This window comes from Oratosquilla oratoria, chromosome 31 (genome assembly GCF_046742065.1).
Source record: "Oratosquilla oratoria isolate Oo_2021 chromosome 31, ASM4674206v1, whole genome shotgun sequence".
Classification (NCBI taxonomy): domain Eukaryota; kingdom Metazoa; phylum Arthropoda; class Malacostraca; order Stomatopoda; family Squillidae; genus Oratosquilla; species Oratosquilla oratoria.
The window spans coordinates 20,921,451-20,941,450 of NC_134807.1; the positions used below are offsets into that span (position 1 = coordinate 20,921,451).

Here is a 20,000-nt window from a genome sequence, read left to right on the forward strand (position 1 = left end):
TGTGGTGGATTGGAGTGTTCAGTTACAACTTTTGTCCAAGTGTTGGTGTTGTTGTTTTAGCTTTATGAAAATGTCGATGGAAAAGGGAACAACAGAGAGGTGATCCGGTCAGTAATTCGGCAGAATATCGTGGTCTGATCTTAATCCCATGAAGAAGTGTGTGCGAATATACATTCCTCTCCATCACATATATATTTAAATTAGTGAGAAGAAATCATAGTTTCGAAAAAAAATAAAAATAAAAAATATGGGTCAGATATCGGCTTCATTTTCCTTTTGACCTCTGTCGAGTGATGACCCCAAGTTTCTGCAACGTATCTTAAGTGTTTGACCAAGTTAGGTCAACCAGACCTTCCCAGAGGCCATGAGGGAAACCAAGTGTCCACGCGTCGCTACATCATACGCGCTACAAATACAACTAAATGATAAATTAACGGTAAAATTCCTGAATCACGCAAGCACGGATATTTAACATGAAACTTACGTTGTCCAATAGCTCTTAACCTAATTTAACCTGACCTATCCAAATTCTAACCTACCCTAACCTAACGTAATAATTCCCACGAAATATAGATCTTTTGAATACAAAAAGATGAAGTAAAAATGTGTTTGCGTGATACTGGAATAGAACCAAATTAACTAATTAATTAATTAAGTCCGTTTTTTTTGTGCACGAGCGAAAGCTCGGAGGATGTGTGAGATGAGAAAACGTCTCGGATGATGAACGTTTATAAACGTTTGCTCGAACTGGGTTTGTCATCATAACCTGAAAGCAACCGGGTTAGTTAACCGTCACAGTTTAACCACTTGCCTGCCGGAGGCCTCTGTCTACTGAATAAAATCGACTGACGCCAGACGTGATAAAAACCTACAAGTGTATTTTGGCAATGGAAGTGTTGTGAGGTCTGGAGAAAGTTGTATTTATTTTTTATTTAATTATTTGTTAATTTATGTATTCACTTATTTGTCTATTTATTTGAAAAATATGGATACTCATGATTATTTTCTAATGTGTGATTTTTGTTCTGAAACATCAAAGGCTCTGTTTGCTAATTTTGTATTTTTTAACAAGATCAAAATAGTTACGTTGGGATGACTAGTTATTATTTATTAGTTATGATAAATGTTTATTTAATTATTCAATACCAGTGCCTAGCCCTATTCTACCATGAGTGTTTTTTTTTGTAGTACAGCCTAAGTTCATCTCTTGAGGCTTCACTATGAAAAAAAAAATCTTGCAGTGCCTTGGGGTGGAATGCCAGGGGTTCGACACGAAGTTGTGATGACATGTTTGTTTGTTTATCTTGTCTCTTGTGATCAATAACCACCATTCCTCTTAAGAACACTTAACTGCTTTCTGGTCGACAAAATAAAAGTCAGCATTTTTTTTTTTTTTTTGTGACTTCCTTGAATTGAAAGGGAGTGTGATGAAGTGGATATTTGGAATTATAGCGGAATTGTTTAAATATCATAAATAAGTCTATTTGACTTGAACGGTTTGAATGAGAGGTATATCATTACGAGGATATCATCCAAGTAAGCTTTTTGATAATGAAAGTGTCTGAAAGGGAGAAAGGTGTGTAATGGAGGGGATCTTTGATATTGTGGTGGAATTATTTAAAGATTGTAAATAAATCTATTTGACTTGAATATTTTAAACGAAAGGTGCATCTTACGAGGCGGAAGGATATGTTTACTCTTTGATAGTGAAAATTACTTTCTTGAATGGAAGGGAGAACCGAATGTAATGGAAGGGATATTTGGAATTGTAGTGGAAGTGTTTAAATATTCTAGATAAGTCTATTTGACTTAAACGATTTAAATGAAAGGTAGATGTTTTTTCTTGGGGGGGGGCATCCTCCAAGTAAATTTTGGGTTTCTTCTTGACTGAATAAAATAGCTTGGCGGTACGCAGAACACGTGCATGTGTCAGCGTCAATAAAAGCAAAGTTGATGTACAAATGTCTGGAAAAACGAAGTTGATTAAAACGATGATAACAGATGTTACATGTTAACTTGAACATTTTCTTGTGAAGGGTTTCTCTCCACCATAAATCCGCATCCCCAGGGAAACCGGTAACGATGCTTGGGCCACGCGTAGATCTCTCCGGAAGGAATCGTTGGGTTTTTATCTGTGTTGTGTGAGCGTAAAGTAGTTTGTCTCGGCAGATGTGAGGAAGATGAAGATCAGTCTGCGGTTGTCATCTCTCCATATATGAAAAAAATCAAGGTTGCTAGTTGCACGTTAGGTACAGGAAAGAATATATATATATATATATATATATATATATATATATATATATATATATATATATATATATATATAATATTCCTCCTTTCCCTACTAGTATTTAGTTGATCGTAGTTATGTAGTTATGAAACAGGTAGCAACATTTATGTGTATAACAATTAGGGTAAAAGCCTTTGGTAATGGATAACATTGTGTATGTGATTACTATGTACCATTTATAAAAGCAGAATATATATGGCAATTACTGAAAATGAATATTATTTACAAAGTACATTTATAAAGATATGTTGCTACAAGTTAAGGGGTGACTTTAACAAATCCTACTGCGCAAGTCTATCGCTCGGTACAGAATATAGTGAAAACCAATTGGAAATCCCTTAGGGATGGTACGCAGACCGAATGCCAGCCCCTCATGGTAGCACATACAGAGACGAACGCGAAGGAGATGATCCTGTCCGCCGTATACCCTTGGGTCGTAGATTTACGACCCGCGTAATTCTTTTATGATCGAAGATGTTTTACGATCGGCGTGAACGGTCGGCGTAAAAGGTGAGCGTAGAGAGTTACGCTCGTTACAGCTTCGAAGGCAACGACGAGCGCTGTAGTACTTAGGAGTGAACTGACTATACTTTCGACTTTGTATTGCCTGATTTGGCGCCAGATGCTTCGGACTTTATTCAATATCTACAAAATAAGGGACAAAGAAAACTTCCTTTTTTTATCTTCTCGTCTGTAGAAAGACTTAGAATGACCAATGAAGCGCGGATACAGTGATTTTTACCGCTTTATTTAAAAGAAATCACAATTTGCCTATTTTAGAAAACGAGACATTTTAAAGATACTTTTTATATAAATATATTAGAAAAATAACTTAAGAGTTTAGTTGAAACCAGTTGTGCCTCTGATTTTAGTGCTATCTTCGACTTGAGCCATTAAGGCTCGTTTCACACGTACCGACTTTTCGCCGTGCGCCGTCCACGACACGACGTCGTACTGTCAAATGACCATAGTGACTATGGACGTTTTCACACATGGTTGTGACGTATGTAAAGCGTCCATCGGTACCCATGGTGATTTGAGAGCACGACGTCGTGTCGTGGACGGCGCACGGCGAAAAGTCGGAACGTGTGAAACGAGCCAGTAAGTGCGTGATGGAAACGTCAAGAAAGGAGGTGGGCGTTGACAGAAGATCCAAATGTTTCTGCATCTCTGACGAGAATATTAGCCTCCGCTTCCCCATTTGAGTAATTGCGCGTTCATCATTTCTCGCAAATAATTGAGGAAACAGGTGCCACGGGAGGGGGAAGATGAGGAGAAGGAGGAAGGATACGAGAAGAAGGAGGAAGGATATGAGGAAGAGGAAGGTGGGAGGTGGAGGAGGAGGGAAGGTATGAGGAATAGGAGGGAGAGGAGGAGGAGTAAGGATACGAGGAGGTGGAAGGTGGGAGGTTGAGGAGGAGGAAAGGTATGAGGAGGAAGGGGAAGGTGGGGGAGGCAGAGGAGGAGGAGGAAGGATACGAGGAGGAGGAAAGGTATGAGGAGGAGGAAAAGTATGAGGAGGAGGAGGAGGAGGAACGGTATGAGAAGGAGGAGGTGGAAGGGGAAAGGAGGAGTAGGAAGGGGAAGGTGGGGGAGGCTGAAGAGGAGGAGGAAGGGGAAGGTGGGAGGGGCAGAGGAGGAGGAGGAGGAGGAGGAAGGTGGGGAGGAGGAGGATAGAAGGAACCTGTAATCTTTGGTGTTAAATTACGCGGTTCAAGAAACAGGAAAGGCTTGTTGGGGTTTAGTCTGAGGTGGGAAAACCAGGTTTACTTCGTTCGTCGTAATCTGGCACTTAGGCCCCACCCCCCTGAGCCAGGCCACGCCCACCTATTGTTTTGAGTTCGCAAATGTGTCCCTTTACAAGTTGCATATCCTAATTCGTTCTCCCTTTACCACGTCTGTGACGTCACCTCTTCGGAGTGATGTTGTCTCAGAGGATAGAAGCGCTGGTTAAAGTGTCTTAGATTGTAAAGTTGTTTCCACTTCTAAGTAGTACAGAATAGATCGCATCGTAAATGCACGACGTAGGAAAACTACACTAGTCACAGTACCTAGAAATGAAACCATTTCCACATTGATATTTGAGAAATAATCAGGAGATACGTTTATTCTCAATAAAAAGAAATTGTCAGGAAATGACGTTTATTATCGAAATTACAAAGTAGGCGGGGCTTATTTGTCTGATTTAAGTGAACGGGAGAAAGAGCGAACGTGATTGGTTGAGGGAGGTATAGAGCCTGACCGTGAGGTCTAGGCAGTCCAGCACCCTCTAGACCAAGATGACTAGGAGGAGAAACGAAAGTGAAGTGACGTATTGCCATGTATTCAGCATTTCCCAGCATCCCCAAGAATTGGTTTTATCACCCTGTTTATGAAACAATGTCTTAGAAAGACGTATCCCTGGTCCTGTTTGGAACCTATGACGTAGTGTGGGGACTCTGGTCATTGTCCCAGACAATTGGTCCAATGTCAGTTGGTCTAGTGGCGAATGGTCTGACCCTAGCACCCCTGTAGTCAGGTCTAGGTAGTCTAGCACCCCTTAACATCTAACGACTAAAAGAATGAAGGAAGTTGAAGTGAACTACTGTCATGTATTCAGCATCTTCCAACACCTTCTTGGATTGATGTCAGCACCACAGGTTAAGAAACGCTGTTAAAGATTCTGTTGTGACAAAAAGTCCATGGGGTCTCGATCGATCATTTCCCAGTTCAGGTCAGGGACCATGTCCTCAGATGGGCACAAAACCTTCTTACGTTTAACACTGTAATAGATTTTTTTTTATTTATTTTTTATAAATTGTTGTTTCTTTTTTGTTCTGTCTAATGCCGGATGAAGTTATTAATTTGGCTAATGACCTGAGACTAAAACGGGGTTTTGTTTTATCGAGATCCCGTGATAGCCCAATCGGCCCTTCCACTCGGCTGATTAAAACCATTTGGTATTATTGGGCTAAAATTTTTATAGCCTCCTTACAACGATTCTTCTTTTTTAGGTTGAAGGTGAATCAAATTGTAGTAGAAGGAACCTTGGAAACTTTGATTTAAAGAGCACCAATCGAATTCAGTATCCATCCCTCTGGACTCCCCCCTCCTCACCCCTACCTCCTCACCCCGTACCTCCTCACCCCGTACCTCCTCACCCCACCACCTCAACCCCACTTCATCCCAGTTCATCACACCACAACCTCACCCCTACCTCCTCACCCCACCACCTCAACCCCACTTCACCCCAGTTCATCACACCACAACCTCACCCCAGTTCATCACACCACAACCTCACCCCCACCACCTCAACCCCACTTCACCCCACTTCACACCAGTTCATCACACCACAACCTCAGCCCCACCACCTCACCCCCTACCTCCTCACCCCCACCACCTCACCCCCACCTCCTCACCCCCACCACCTCACCCCCACCACCTCACCCCCACCACCTCACCCCCACCACCTCACCCCCACCACCTCACCCTACCTCCTCACCCCCACCCCCCCAGCCCCTCATCCCCACCCCCCCAGCCCCTCATCCTTGGGGAGAAGTGGGAATAGAATGATAGAGTGGATGGGTGGGTGATTGTAATAGGAGATGGTTGGGAAGGCCATTGGGAGTGGAGGGAAGTTGATGAGTGGGGAGTGGGAATCCGGTAAGGACGTCTAGGTGGAGTAGAAGATAGATTTGGAGTGATTCTAATCCATCTGATCATTTGATCATCTGATCATTGAATCATTCTGACGTCCGATCACCTGATCATTCTGATCCCAGAGATCACTCTCAGCTGAATAAAATCGTCTGGCGTCAACCAGACCAAAACCCATATTTTTCCTCCGACCTCCAATTAATCGGCCGTACCGCCAACCTCCAGAACTTTTTCCGCCGTAAAGTCACTACATGGCAAACTATTTTGTTTTCTCAACCATTTACATATGATGGAGGAAAATTACCTTCCTCCAGCATATCAGAGTCGGAGGAAAAATATCCCAGTCTGATAACCTCTTTAGCCAGAACAAAATTCATAAAGTACATCCCCGAGCGGGTTAGAGCGTCGCTACTTGCGGCGGAGGTCGAGGTGACGGCAGTTCGACAAGCCACCAGCGAGTTGGACCAAGGGTATGGTTCATTATATTCCATGCTACAAAGTCATGCGATTAAGTGAAGTGAAGTCACCGATTAAGTGAAGGGGCCTTGCTATAAGTGTGCCGTGTCTTACTGCATTGCTTCTGACCCAGGACAGTGGGCGAGATGCAAGGATGACCCGTCATCCAGGAGGAGCCAAGAAAAGAGGGAGGGAAGGAGGGGTGGTGAATGGGAGTGGAGTATGTGGAGGATGAAATGGGTGGGAGTGGATTTATGCCTTTGACTTTGGCTACCTCCCTTATAAGGGGAAAAATTCTTTGGTATTTGTATGTACAAAGGTCATGCAGAAAGTCAGTTGGCGAAGTAGGACTTGTTGAAAAATTAAAATTAAATTAAAAATTGGAAATCAATGTATTCAGACAGGCTCCAGGATCAGGAGGCTAGAATACGAAAGAAGTGGTCCGAAATCCACGTATCATCGCGTGGCGTCAGGAAGATCACACGGTCTTAAATCCCAAAACTTCGACAAAGGCTAACATGCCTAGTCACCTCGCAGAGCCGTAACGGTTGGAAACTGGAGAAAGAAAAGTGAAGTTGGTGGGGGGAAGTTGGGGACGCTTAGGCCTCTCTCTGTGAAACTTCTGAAGGAGATGAAGTTTCTGAAGTTAGGTTAGGATAGGACTAGTATCGCCAAATATTGGCGGGGGTTTCCGTAATACCGCCAAATATTGGCGGGGATTTCCGTAATACCGCCATAGCGATGGCGAGACTGATCCAACATGGCGTGTTTACATAGCCATAGCGCCACTTTGGTCTTAATTTACCGCCATCTGGATGACGTGGACTAATATCCGGGCGAGATGTCCGGGGAGATGGAGGAGGAGGACGTGGCTGGCAACAGAGGAAGAGGAGAAGAAGGAGGAGGAGGAGGAGGAGGAGGAGGAGGGACCGGGTTGGGAGACATCCGGGTAGGAGACACTTGGGTGGCCAGAGGAGGAGATAAAGAGCAGCTGTTCGGGACTGGAGGGCTCCTGGAGAGAGAGAAAAGAGCTGCTCATGAGATAGAGAGAAGAGAGCGGAAGTAGCTATCAGGAAATAGAAATACATAAAGAGAAAGAGACACAGAGAAAGAAAGGGAGTGAGAGAGAGAGAGAAGGGAGAGATCACGAGAAGAAGACGGAGGGTGAGTAAAGGAGGAAGTTGGAGGGATATGGAGGCGGGTGGAGGCGCCGGCAGGAAATGGAGGAGAGACAGAGGAGTGGGTGGACAGAGTTCAGAAGGGCGAGGAGCTTCTTGAAGGTGCGAGGTCACTCCGGACCCACAGATCTTGAGGAAGGTCTTCGCCTTCTGCGGCCGGAAGGACTCTTGCCCGCTGGAAGGAGTTCTTCGGGTGCACGAACTGGAAGTTCTTTGGGTGCACGAACTGGAAGTTCTTTGGGTGCACGAACTGGAAGTTCTTCGGGTGCACGAACGGGAAGTTCTTTGGGCGTTGGAACTGGGAGTTCTTGGGACGTTGGAACTGGGAGTTCTCTAGGTGTTGGAACTGGGAGTTCTCTAGGTGTTGGAACTGGGAGTTCTCTAGGTGTTGGAACTGGGAGTTCTCTAGGTGTTGGAACTGGGAGTTCTCTAGGTGTTGGAACTGGGAGTTCTCTAGGTGTTAGAACTGGGAGTTCTCTAGGTGTTGGAACTGGGAGTTCTCTAGGTGTTGGAACTGTGAGTTCTCTAGGTGTTGTAACTGGGAGTTCTTCGGGTGCAAGAACTGAGATTGGCTAGGTGTTGAAACTGGGAGTTCTGTAGGTGTTGGAAGTGGGAGTTCTCTAGGTGTTGGAAGTGGGAGTTCTCTAGGTGTTGGAAGTGGGAGTTCTCTAGGTGTTGGAACTGGGGTCCTTCGAATACCAGACTGGGATCCTTTGATTGTCGGAACCAGAAGGAATTATTTGTCCGTTGGAACCGGAAGCTCTCCGGCTACCAGAACCTTAAAACTCCTGCAGCTGGGGGAACCGGAAGGAATTGTTTGTCTGATGGAACCGGAAGCTCTTCGGCTACAAGAACCGGTCGACGTTCTTCGGTTGCCAGAACCTAAAGACTCCATCGACTGACGAAACCGGAAGCTCTTCGGCTGCCAGAACTTGAAGACTTCTTCGAAAGGGATCTTTGAGTTTCCAGAACCGGAAGTTCTTCGGCTGTACGAACCGGAAGGAATCATTTGGTCGTTGTGGGAACGTGAAAGACACTTTTTCTGGAAAAGGCACGAGTCTTGAAACCAACAGAATAATCGTTCTTCAGATGATCTAAGCTCACTCTAATCCTTCGACCCTAAGGAGAAAAAAAAGACTGGTGTGACGTTTTTGTGACGTCTTATGTCTGTGAAGAACCTGACGTATGGTGACGTCATAACATGGAGGCGTTTCTGTGACGTCATATCACTCCGCGAAAGAAATGATGAAGTCATTGAAGGCATTCTATTGCGGAGTGATGTCATTGTGGCGTGAGAATGACGTCATAATAATTTCATGCAGCTATCTTATTTTCTAGAAATGCCGGGGCACCGGCAAACTATCTTGAATACGAGCCCGTATCCAGTCGCAAAGGCGTAAGACCCACAGAAAGGTCTGAAGATGGAGTAAAAAGAAAAAAAAAAAAAGGAGAGAGAGAGAGAGAGAGAGAGAGAGAGAGAGAGAGGGAGAAGAAAAAGTAACGGAAGGAAAGAGTAAGATGGAGATAGAGAAGGAGAAATGGAGGGATAGAGATAGAGGGAAAGGGAGAAAATGGAGAAAAAGATCGAGATGAGAGACAGCGTTGGAAGGAAGATGGAGAGAGAGAGGGGGATAAAGATAAAGAGAGATAACGAAACAGAGCGAGAGAAGGAGAGAGGAAAGAAAAAAAGAGAGCGGGAGAAAAAAAAAGAGAAAAAACTCTTATATATTCCTTCTGTACTACTTCAGATTAATTAGATTACCATAATGTCGTCAGGTGATTTTATTAGATTGGGTTGCGTTGGCGGTCCCTTGTCGTGAACGGATTCTGGTCGATCGGGACCCTCAAAGAGACCTTCAGAAACAAAAATAGATAGTAGATAAATATAGTAGATAGATAAATAGAGAAAAGAACAAGGTAGATGAAATAGATTAAAAGACAAAATAGACAAGTAAACAAACAGGAAAATAGATAAATGAATTAATAGAAAAATCGATGAATATGTAGAATGAAATAGATTGAATGAATAGATGAATAGATAAGTAAATAGATAAATAGACAAGAAAAAGTAAAAATAAACCCGTTTGTGTAAAGAGACGAAGTTTGCAAATTGCATTCTGGGACGAAGACTTTCTTTGATGTTGCAAGAGTACTTCTTCACATTCCCCCCCCCAGCCGACCGGGGGTGGGAGGGGGGTTTCTCTTCCCTCTCCTTCCCCCTCTTCCCCTCTCTCTCTCTCTCTCTCGCGCTCTCTCTCTCTCGCTCTTCATCCCCCTCCCTCTATCTCCCTCTCTTCATCCCCCTCCCCCTCTCTCGCTCTCCCCCTCTTCCTGGGCCTCGCTCTCCCCCTCCTCCTCCCCCTCTCTCTCCCCCCTCCTCCTCCCCCTCTCCCCCTCCCCCTCCTCCCCCTCCCCCTCTCTCTCCCCCTCCTCCTCCCCCCTCTCCCCTCTCTCCCCCACCTCTCCCCTCTCCCCCACCCTCTTCCCTCTCCCCCACCTCTCCCCTCTCCCCCTCTCTCCCCTCCCCCCTCTCCCCCTCTCCCCTCTCTCTCCCCCTCTCCCCACCTCTCTCCCTCTCCCCCCTCTCCACCTCTCTCCCTCTCTCCCCCTCTCTCCACCTCTCCCCCTCTCCCCCCTCTCCACCTCTCCCCCTCCCACCTCTCCCCCTCCCCCCACCCCCTCCCCCTCTCTCTTCCCTTCCCCCCTCTCTCTTCCTTTTCCCCCTCTCTCTTCCTTTCCCCCTCTCTCCACCTCTCTCTCTCTCTCCCCCTCTCTCTCCCTCTTTTCCCCCTCTCTCCCTCTTTTCCCCCTCTCTCCCTCCCTTTCCCCTTTCTCCCCTTCCTTCCCTCTTTCTCCCATCTCTCCCTCCTCCTCCCCCTTTATCTCCCTTTCCATTAATCTCTCCTCCCTCTCTCTCCCTCTCCTTCCCTGACCCTCTTCCTATCTCTCCCACTCCCTTTCTCTCCTTTTCCCCTTCTCTTCTCCCCCCTCTCTCCTTCTCTTCCTCTCTTCTCCCATCTCTTCTCCCCCTTTCTCTCTTTCTCCCCTTTCTCTTTTTCTCCCCCTTTCTCTTTCTCCCCCTTTCTCTTTCTCCTCCCCCCTTTCTCTTCTCCCCCTTTCTCCTTCTCCCCCTCTTTCCTCTCCCTCTCTCACCCCTTCTCTCCTTCTCCCCCTCTCTCCTCCCCTCTCCTTACTCTCACCCACCCCTCCCCCTCTGTCACCCTCCCCTTCTCCCCTCTCTCTTCTCCCCTCTCTTCCCCTCTCTCACCCTCCTCCCCCTCTTTCCTCCTCCCCTCTCTCACCCCTCACCCCTCTCTCCCCCTCCTCCCCCTCCTCCCCCTCTCTCCTCCCCCTCCCTCTTCCCCCTTCCCCCTCTCCTCTCCCTTCCCCTTCCCCCTCTCCTCCCCCTCTCTCCTCCCCCTCCCCCTCTCTCCTCCCCCTCCCCCTTCCCTCTCTCCTCCCCCTCCTCCCCTTCTCTCCTCCCCCTCCTCCCCTTCTCTCCCCCCTCCTCCCCTTCTCTCCTCCCCCCTCCTCCCCCCCTCCCCTTCTCTCCTCCCCTTCTCTCCTCCCCTTCTCTCCCCTCCTCCTCCCTTCTCCTCCCTCCCCCTCTCTCCTCCCCTTCTCTCCTCTCCCTCTCTCCCCCCCCTCTCTCCTCCCCTTCTCTCCTCCCTCCTCCCCCCTCTCCCTCTCTCCCTCTCCTCCCCTCTCGCTCCTCTCCCTCTCTCCTCTCCCCTCTCTCCTCGCTCTCTCCCTCCCTCCCTGTCCCTCTCCCTCCCTCTCCCCCTCTCCCTCCCGCTCCCACTCTCCCTCTTTCCCCCTCTCCCTCTTCTCCCTCTCCCTCTTTCCCCCCTCTCTTTTTCCCCTCTCCTTTTTCACCCCCTCCTCTCCCCACTCTTGCTCCCCTCTTTTTCTCCCATGTCTCCCCTCTTTCTCCCCTCTCTTTCCCCCTTTCTCCTCTCCTCTCCCTCCCCCTCTCTCTTTCTCCCCCTCTCTTTCTCCCCCTCTTCCTTCCCCTCTCTTCCTCTCCCTCTTTCCCCCTCTTTCTTTCTCCCCCCTTTTCTCTACCCTCCCTCTTTCCCTCTCTCCCTCACTCCCCCTCTCTCCCCCTCCACCTCTGGCACCGGAAGGACCTCTCTACTACCGGCACTAGAATGCGAAGCGGTCCGTTATGCTGAGGGAAAGATTTGTTGTGTTATGGAGGGAGGGATAGAGGGAGAGAGAGGGATGGAGGTGGAGGGAGAGAGAGGGATGGATGGAGGTGGAGGGAGAGAGAGGGATGGAAGGAGAGAGAGGGATGGAGGGAGAGAGGGATGAAGATGGAGGGAGAGAGGAATGGAGGTGGAGGGAGAAAGGGATGGAGGTGGAGAGGGATGGAGGTGGAGGGAGAGGGATGGAGGTGGAGGAATTGAAGAATTGGGGATTTAGGAATATTCTCGACTTGTAAAATATATAAAGGAATCCCTGGGTTATATTAATTAATGGAAAATGGTGATAGGTGGTAATGGACATGGAACTGCCTAGTGTAGGCCTTATGGTCTCTTGCTGTCTCCTCCATTCATATGTTCTTATGTAACAAGAATAGAATTAACCTTGAAATTTTAGCCTATTTCAAGCCTTTCCCCCCCCCTCCCACCTACCCACCCCACAACCGGATAAAACCGGTTAAAATCGGTTTAAACCGGTTAGCGTCAGCCAGATCGCAATAACCGTGGTACTCAAGTCTTGGTGTCAATTCGCTCACCACAAGATTCTGTCGTAAGCTGATTGAAATAGTCTGGCGTTAGCTTGAAGAACATGTATAAAGCGCGTCATCGTAGCATAGTGGTAAATGTACAGAAAATAACATATATATATATATATATATATGTATATAATATTAATGCTTGAATGTATGTATACATGTATGGAATGTATGTATGTATGCATGTATGGAATGTATGTATATATGTATGTATGAAATGTATGTATTTATATAATGTATGTATGTATATACATAAAAGTACGTAGCTGTGCTTGTCTATCGTCGTTTGTGACTGAGAAAACCTGTTTTCCAATGAAGGTCTTTGAAAGGAGAAAGGGATGACGTGTGTGTGTGTGTGTGTGTGTGTGTGTGTGTGTGTGTGTGTGTGTGTGTGTGTTTGATTCACCACTGTTCTCGATCACGTGTTAGACTCGTGATCGGAAGAGAGTTCAGATCTCGTACGGTCCGATCAGTAGGTATAATGCTGTGACATGTTACACACATAACGCACACCTGTCCCCTTGCTCAAGGGGGGTAGTAATGGTTTGAAGTATTAATGAAAACTTTCACGCTGTGAACAAGTCGGGGACTTTAACTATTACACCTTCATTATTTATTTATTTATTTATTTATTTTATTTCATTTACTTAGTTATTTATTATTATTTTTAGAAAAGTTTACGCTTGTCAACCTGTTTTTTTATCTTTATTTTATTGGACATCTTTCTCATATACCTTCTCATCTGTGAGACAACCTTTAAAAGAAATTATAAAATCCTTTTCTTAACGAAAATTCGTGTTTTTTTTTCAAACCATATGACGTGATCCGAGCTTGCAAAAAACCGGTCTATCACAATCCCTTGTATGCGTGCGTGCGTGCGTGCGTATGTGCGTTCGCAATGAAACTTAAGCTCATACGATGTATCTCTGTTTACCTTTCTACCCCGTTCAATTCGGTGGCGTCCCTTTATCAACTCTACTCTGGCTAAGAACGGACGATTTTTATTCAGTTTTGGGTGACCTTAGTTGAGTCTTTTCGACCCGGACACCTCCCCTCTACCCTCACCCGTCCTCACCCGCATAAAAATCGCCAGCCAGACTGAATGAAACAGATGAAATACGTCACCGTATTGAAGGTGCAAAGGATGCGTTGTTTACGTGTGTAGGTGTGTGTTTACGTGTGTGTGTGTGTGTGTGTATAGGTATACGTGTGTGTGTGTGTGTACGTGTGTGTGTGTGTGTGTGTGTGTATGTACGTGCGTATGTGTGTGTGTGTGTGGATGGGTACGTGTGTGTATGTGTGTGTGTGTGTATGTGTATGTGTGTGTGTGTGTGTGTGTGTGTGTGTGTGTGTGTGTGTGTGGACGGGTACTTGTGTGTGTGTGTGTGTGTGTGTGTGTGTGTGGACGGGTACGTGTGTGTACATATGTGTCTGTACGAATGTGTTTGTACATGCGTTTGTGTGTGTGTGTGCACGTGCGTGTACGTGTGTGTTTTTGAGCGTGTGTATGTGTGCACGTGTGTGTACGTGTGTGTGTGTGTTTATGTTTATGCGCGTCCATGTGCGTGTTGAAAAGCATTCCATTTGCTCCGTACTCGCTGGCTCCCTCGTCGTGAGATATTGACGCAAGGAGCCAAAGCTTCAATGGCTCATGGCTCGGCCTCTCTCTGAATGGCTCAGTTAGCTTCTCATAATCTGTTTACCTTTCTAGTGGCTCAGTGAATTGTTTTCTAATTCAGTTATTCTCTGGTCCTGAATTTATTAAATTTTATTTGTGGCTCGTCGTAGCCTCTCGTGGTATGAAACCGTGGCTCAGGTAGTATTTCTGTGACTCGGATAGTCGTTTTATCTCTATCTATCTGTCTCTCTCCCTCTCTCTCCCCCTCTCCCCTTCACCCACTCTCTTCCCCCTCACCTCCTTCTCTTCCCCCCTCCCCCGTCCCTCTTCCTCTCCCTCTCTCTTCCTCTCCCTCTCTCTTCCTCTCCCTCTCTCTTCCTCTCCCTCTCTCTTCCTCTCCCTCTCTCTTCCTCTCCCTCTCTCTTCCTCTCCCTCTCTCTTCCTCTCCCTCTCTCTTCCTCTCCCTCTCTCTTCCTCTCCCTCTCTCTTCCTCTCCCTCTCTCTCTCTCTCTCTCTCTCTCTCTCTCTCTCTCCCTCTCTCTCTCTCCCTCTCTCTCCCTCTCTCTCTCCCTCTCTCTCTCCCTCTCTCTCTCTCTCTCTCTCTCTCTCCCTCTCTCTCTCTCTCTCTCTCTCTCTCTCTCTCTCTCTCTCTCTCTCTCTCTCTCTCTCTCTCCCTCTCTCTCCCCATCCCCTTTCCTCCCTTACACGCACACGCACACAAACACACGCACACACATATACATTCACTCTCGGGAGGGTAATAGCTGTCGATCACAAGTCCAACACGTGATTCAAGATCATGGTGAATCACACACACACACACACTCACATTCACTTCCGGGAGGGTAATAGCTGTCGATCACGAGTCCAACACGTGATCCAAGATCATGGTGAATCACACACTAACACGCACGCACGCACCCACACACACACTTCCGGGAGGGTAACAACTGTCGATCATGAGTCCAACACGTGATCCAAGATCATGGTGAATCACACACACGCACGCGCACACACACACACACACACACACACACACACACACACACACACACACACACACACACACACACACACACACACACACACACACACACACACGCGCGCGCGCGCGTGCGGTCGTCATTTCTCTGCTCCGTTCCCGCTTGGTCCAGACCAGATTCCCCGTCCGATTTATTGGTCCCTTTCTATTTCACCATTTTATGCCAACGTTCCTTCCTGGAACGACGCCTCTGTTCCGGCTGGACGACGCGAGAGGAACTCCATGCTCGATGTCGTTCCTGCCACTTGTGCCCTTCTTTGGGCCCTGACGGTCCTCCTCCCCCCCCTCTCTCCCCCTCTCCCCCCTCTCCCCCCTCCAAGATGCTTGTTCGGCCCCTTCCTTGCTGTTGTCCCTCTCTCCACGCTCGCGCCTTCCCCCCTCCCCCCTCGCCCCTCCCCCCTACGCTCCCCCTTCGCCTTATCCTTCGCCTTCCTTTTCCTTCTTTCTCCTTTCTCCTCCTTTTCCACCTTTTCCTCATTTTCCTCCTCCTCCTCCTCTCCTTCTTCACCTTCTCCTTTTTCTCCTTCTGCTCCTCCTCTTCTTTCTCCTTCTCCAGCTTCTCCTCTTTCTCTCTTTTCTTGTTTTTGTTCTCCTCCAGCTTCTCTTTTATTCATTTTCTCCTTTGATTCCTCCGTTTTCTCCTTTTTCTCCTCCTTCACCTTCACCATCTACTTCTACTACTACTACTACTACTTTAATTTACTATTACTACTACTTTTTAATTACTACTACTACTACTACTACTACTTTTTTTACTACTACTACTACTACTACTACTACTACTACCACTACTACTACTACTACTACTACTACTGTTCTACTCTTCCCTTTTCCTTTCCCTTCTCCCCTTCCTCTTACCTCTCCACCTGTCTCCCTCTCCGCCTCCCCTTTTCCCCTCATCCTCTACCTCGTCCCCATTCCTCTCCCATTCCCTCTCCTTCCCCTCCCCTTCCTCTCACTTCTCCTTCCCCTCACCTTCCTCTCCCTTCTCCTTCCCCTCACCTTCCTCTCCCTTCTCCTTCCCCTCCCTTTCTCCTTCCCCTCTCCTTCCTCTCCCCTCTCCTTCCTCTCCCTTCTCTTTCCCCTCCCTTCTCCTTCCCTTCCCCTCCCCTTCTCCTTCTCCTTCCCTTCCCCTTCCCCTCTCCTTCTCCTTCCCCTTCCCCTCTCCTTCCCCTTCCCTTCTCCTTCCCCTTCCCTTCTCCTTTCCCTCCCCTCCCCTTCTCCTTCCTCTCCCTTCTCCTTCCCTTCTCCTTCCCCTCCCTTCTCCTTCCCCTCTCCTTCCTCTCCCTTCTCCTTCCCCTTCCTTCTCCTTCCCCTCTCCTTCCTCTCTCTTCTCCTTCCCCTCTCCTTCCTCTTCCCTTCTTCTCTCTTCGTCTCTTTTTCCTCTCTTTGCCTCTTCTTTCCGTACTCTCTTCTCTTCCCCCTGGTTCTCTCTCTCATACAATTTCCCTTCCTCCCCCCCCATTATTAACTTCGCCCATTATCCCCTCCCCCCCTTTTCTCCCCCTGCTTTCCCCTCTCCCTCCCCCTGCCTGAGTGAGCTCCTCCCTACTTTCTTCCTATCCGAGTTTCCCCTTCACTGCTCCTCCCCCTTCCCCTCCTCCTTCCCCCTCCTCCTCCCCTTCGTCCCCCTCCTCTTCCTCCTTTCCTCCTTCCCCCTCCTCCCCTTCGTCCCACTCCTCCCCTTCGTCCCACTCCTCTCCCTCCTTCCCCTCCTCTTCCTCCTTCCCCCTCCTCCCTCCCCTCCTCCCACTCTTCTCCCTCCTTCCCCCTCCTACCTCCCTCCTTCCCCCTCTTCCTCCTTACCCCTCCTCCTCCCCCTCATCCCCTTCGTCCCACTCCTCCTCCTTCCCCTCCTCTTCCTCCTTCCCCTCTTCTTCCTCCTTCCCCTCTTATTCCTCCTTCCCCTCTTCTTCCTCCTTCTCCTCCTCTTCCTACCTCCCCTCCTCTTCCCCCTTCCCCTCTTCCTCCTTCCTCTCCTCTCGTTCCTCTCATCCCCTCCTCCTTCCTCTCCTCCTCCTCCTTCCTCTCCTCCTCCTCCTTCCTCTCCTCCTCCTCCTTCCTCCTCCTTCCTCCTCCCCTGCTACTACATTTTTCTACCACTACTTCCATTGTTACTTCTGGTCCTCTTCTTCTCGTCTTCCTTCTCCTGCCTTTCCCCCTCCTCTTCCTCCTTCCCCTCCTCTTCCTCCTTCCCCTCCTCTTCCTCCTTCCCCTCCTCTTCCTCCTTACCCTCTTCCTCCTTCCTTTCCTTCCTCTCGTTCCTCCTCCTCCACCACCTCCTCCTCCTCCTCCTCCTCCTCCTCCCCCCCTCCCCTGCTACTACATTTTTCTACTACCACTACTTCTACTACCACTACCATTGTTACTCCTCCTCGTCTTCCTTCTCCCCCTGCCTTCCTCCACCTCTTCTCTTTGTCCTCGTTCTTCTCTTCCTCTTCTTCCTCCTTCCCCCTTAGCCCTCCTCCTCCTCGGTCTCGGCACTCGGGCCTCGGCACTCTCCCCCTCGTCCCTCGAGTGCCGGAGGAGAAAGGCGCCCCTCCCCCTCCTCCTCCCCTCCCCCCGCGTCCCCTCGCAGGGCCCTTCCTTTGGTGGTGGTGGAGGAGGAGGAGGAAGAGGAGGAGGAGGAGGAGGAGGAGGCTCGTCAGGAGACGCCGCGGCGGAAGACGCCGTCGGGGGGATGACGCCGCAGGAGGAGGGGGAAGACGAGGAGGAGGAGGAGGAGGGAAGACGAGGAGGAGGAGGGGGAGAAACAATAGGAGAAGAGGTGGTGTGGTGATGGTGTGGTGATGGTAGTGTGGGTGATGGTAGTAGTGATAGTAGTGGTTGTTGTGGTGATGATATTGGCGATGGTGATGGTGGCGGTGATGATTACTGTATAATGACGACAGTTGTGGTTGTGGTGGCGGTGGTAGTGATGATGGGAATTATGGAGGTGGGGGAAGAGGAGGAGGAGGAGGGGGAGGAGAGGGACGTGGTCGGGTACTGAGAGAGAGAGAGAGAGAGAGAGAGAGAGAGAGAGAGAGAGAGAGAGAGAGAGAGAGAGAGTGAAAGTGAAGGGTGGAGTAGTACTGAAGAATAAACGCACACGCACGCACGCACGCACGCACACACACACACACACACACAACTGCTTCTGTTTGCTTTTGATTCTAAAGTTGGTTTGATTAAATATTTACTTTCTCCGTAACAGAGCATATTTTTAGTCGATATAGATTTATTGCTAATAACTATATCAACATCTCTAAAGAATTTTTACATACATATACACGTGTGGGTAAATGAAGTTTTGTTAGTGAATATTTAGTGAATAGTTTTGTGTGAAAAAATATATATTGAGTGATCTAATTGTGGCAACACTGGCTCCAGGCTTTGTAGTCGTGAATGAGTAGATCGCGTCACTGCTTCAAACGCTGCAGGTCCGGGTAGGATCCCTGTACCTGGAACGGGCTTGGCAGTTCTTCAGGCCACGCTTTTCATACTTTCCTAACACCTGTCTGCATCTGTGGTAGCCGAGGGGCCGTATACCAGTGTCACACTTCGGTGCTGCCATCTACGTGGTATGGTTTCAAATTCCATCCCACACACACACATACATGTACCCTAAAGATGTGTAAATAGACGAAAGCGCTCGGTCATCATTTTATTATTTTCCTTGGTGGTTTTTTCCACACACACACACACACACACACACACACACACACACATATATATATATATATATATATATATATATATACATATATATATATATATATAAAATATTCCATCTTGTTTTTTCATCTTTTTCTTTTCCTTCTTCCTCTCCATCTGCTCATTTTAGATAAATCCACACCTTGTCTGTGTCCACTCTTCCATTGCTGGTTTGTGTTTAGTGGAAAAATATAACTTCCAACATTCTCATTGCCTATTAGGCTTGTATATACCAAACACCGCCGATTCTACATTTTTGCATTTCCAAGAAAGCATATTCACCCGTTTCAAACTTCTGTTCTATTGAAAAAAGATTACTACTACTACTACTACTACTACTACTATTAATGAGAATAAGTATAATAATGATAATAGTGATAATGATATCTTTGATGTAAATCTGTAAGAAACGGCACAGAATCAGACGAGATTCCATTTCCCAAAGTGGGTTTTCTTGTTACATTTACCAACTGGAGAATTCGGTTCTTACCAAATTTCCCTTTTCGAACCTTCAAAAGCAACGTTTTGCAATCAAGAACTCCCACCTGTTACACAAATGTCCCTTTTCACTTCCCCAAAGGCGACGTTTTGGTTTCAAACCGACTCTGCAACTGATTGGGATCGTTTGGGAGTAGTAGGACACAAACCGGTAAAAATGTGGAACATAGTCGAGGTTTGTTGATGTCAGTGCGGTGATAACTAAAGGTCCGAGGTCGATCACGATCCGGCTCTAGTTGTCTCCAGTGAATGTTTTCAGTGTGCAGAGGGATGGGAGAGGAGAGGAGGGAGGAGAGAGAGGAGGGAGAGGAGGGCTGAGTGGTCCGGCATGCAAAGTGGAGGAGGTCGATAGAAAGACGTGGGCTTGGGAACTTCTTTCTCTTTGGTCCAGAAAAAAAGAAGAAAAGAAGGAGAAAAAAAAGGAGGAAAAAAGGAGAAAAACAAGAAGAAGAAAAGGGAGAAAAAGAAGCAGAAGAAGGAGCAGAAGAAGAAAAAGGAGAAGAAGAAGAAGAAGGAGAAGAAAAAGGAGGAGAAAAAGGAGAAAAAGAAGAAAAAAGGAGAAAAAAAAGAGAAAAAGAAGAAGAAAAATGAGAAAAAGAAGAACAACAAGGAGAACAAGAAAGGGAAGGATAAGCAAGAATAAGGAAAAGAAGAAGAAGAAGAAGAAGAAGAAAACTCAAAACATTTTGTGTTGAAAATAAACACCATGCATCTCTTTAATGTGCTTCATTTCCCGTGCCCCGACATGACCTGGGACCCAGACAAAGAAAGCTAAGCATCAATTAATAACGCCAAAGTCTAGGCGTGTGGGCGTTGCAATATCTCCTCCTCCTCCTCCTCCTCCTCCT

At 47.5% G+C, this 20,000-nt stretch overlaps 1 protein-coding gene across 2 annotated transcripts in view; it reads left to right on the forward strand.

Moving 5' to 3' along the window:
• Positions 1 to 20,000, forward strand: part of Ent2 (Equilibrative nucleoside transporter 2) — a 1,314,811-nt gene that overhangs the window by 960,729 nt on the left and 334,082 nt on the right. The gene's annotated exons all lie outside the window — the stretch shown is intronic.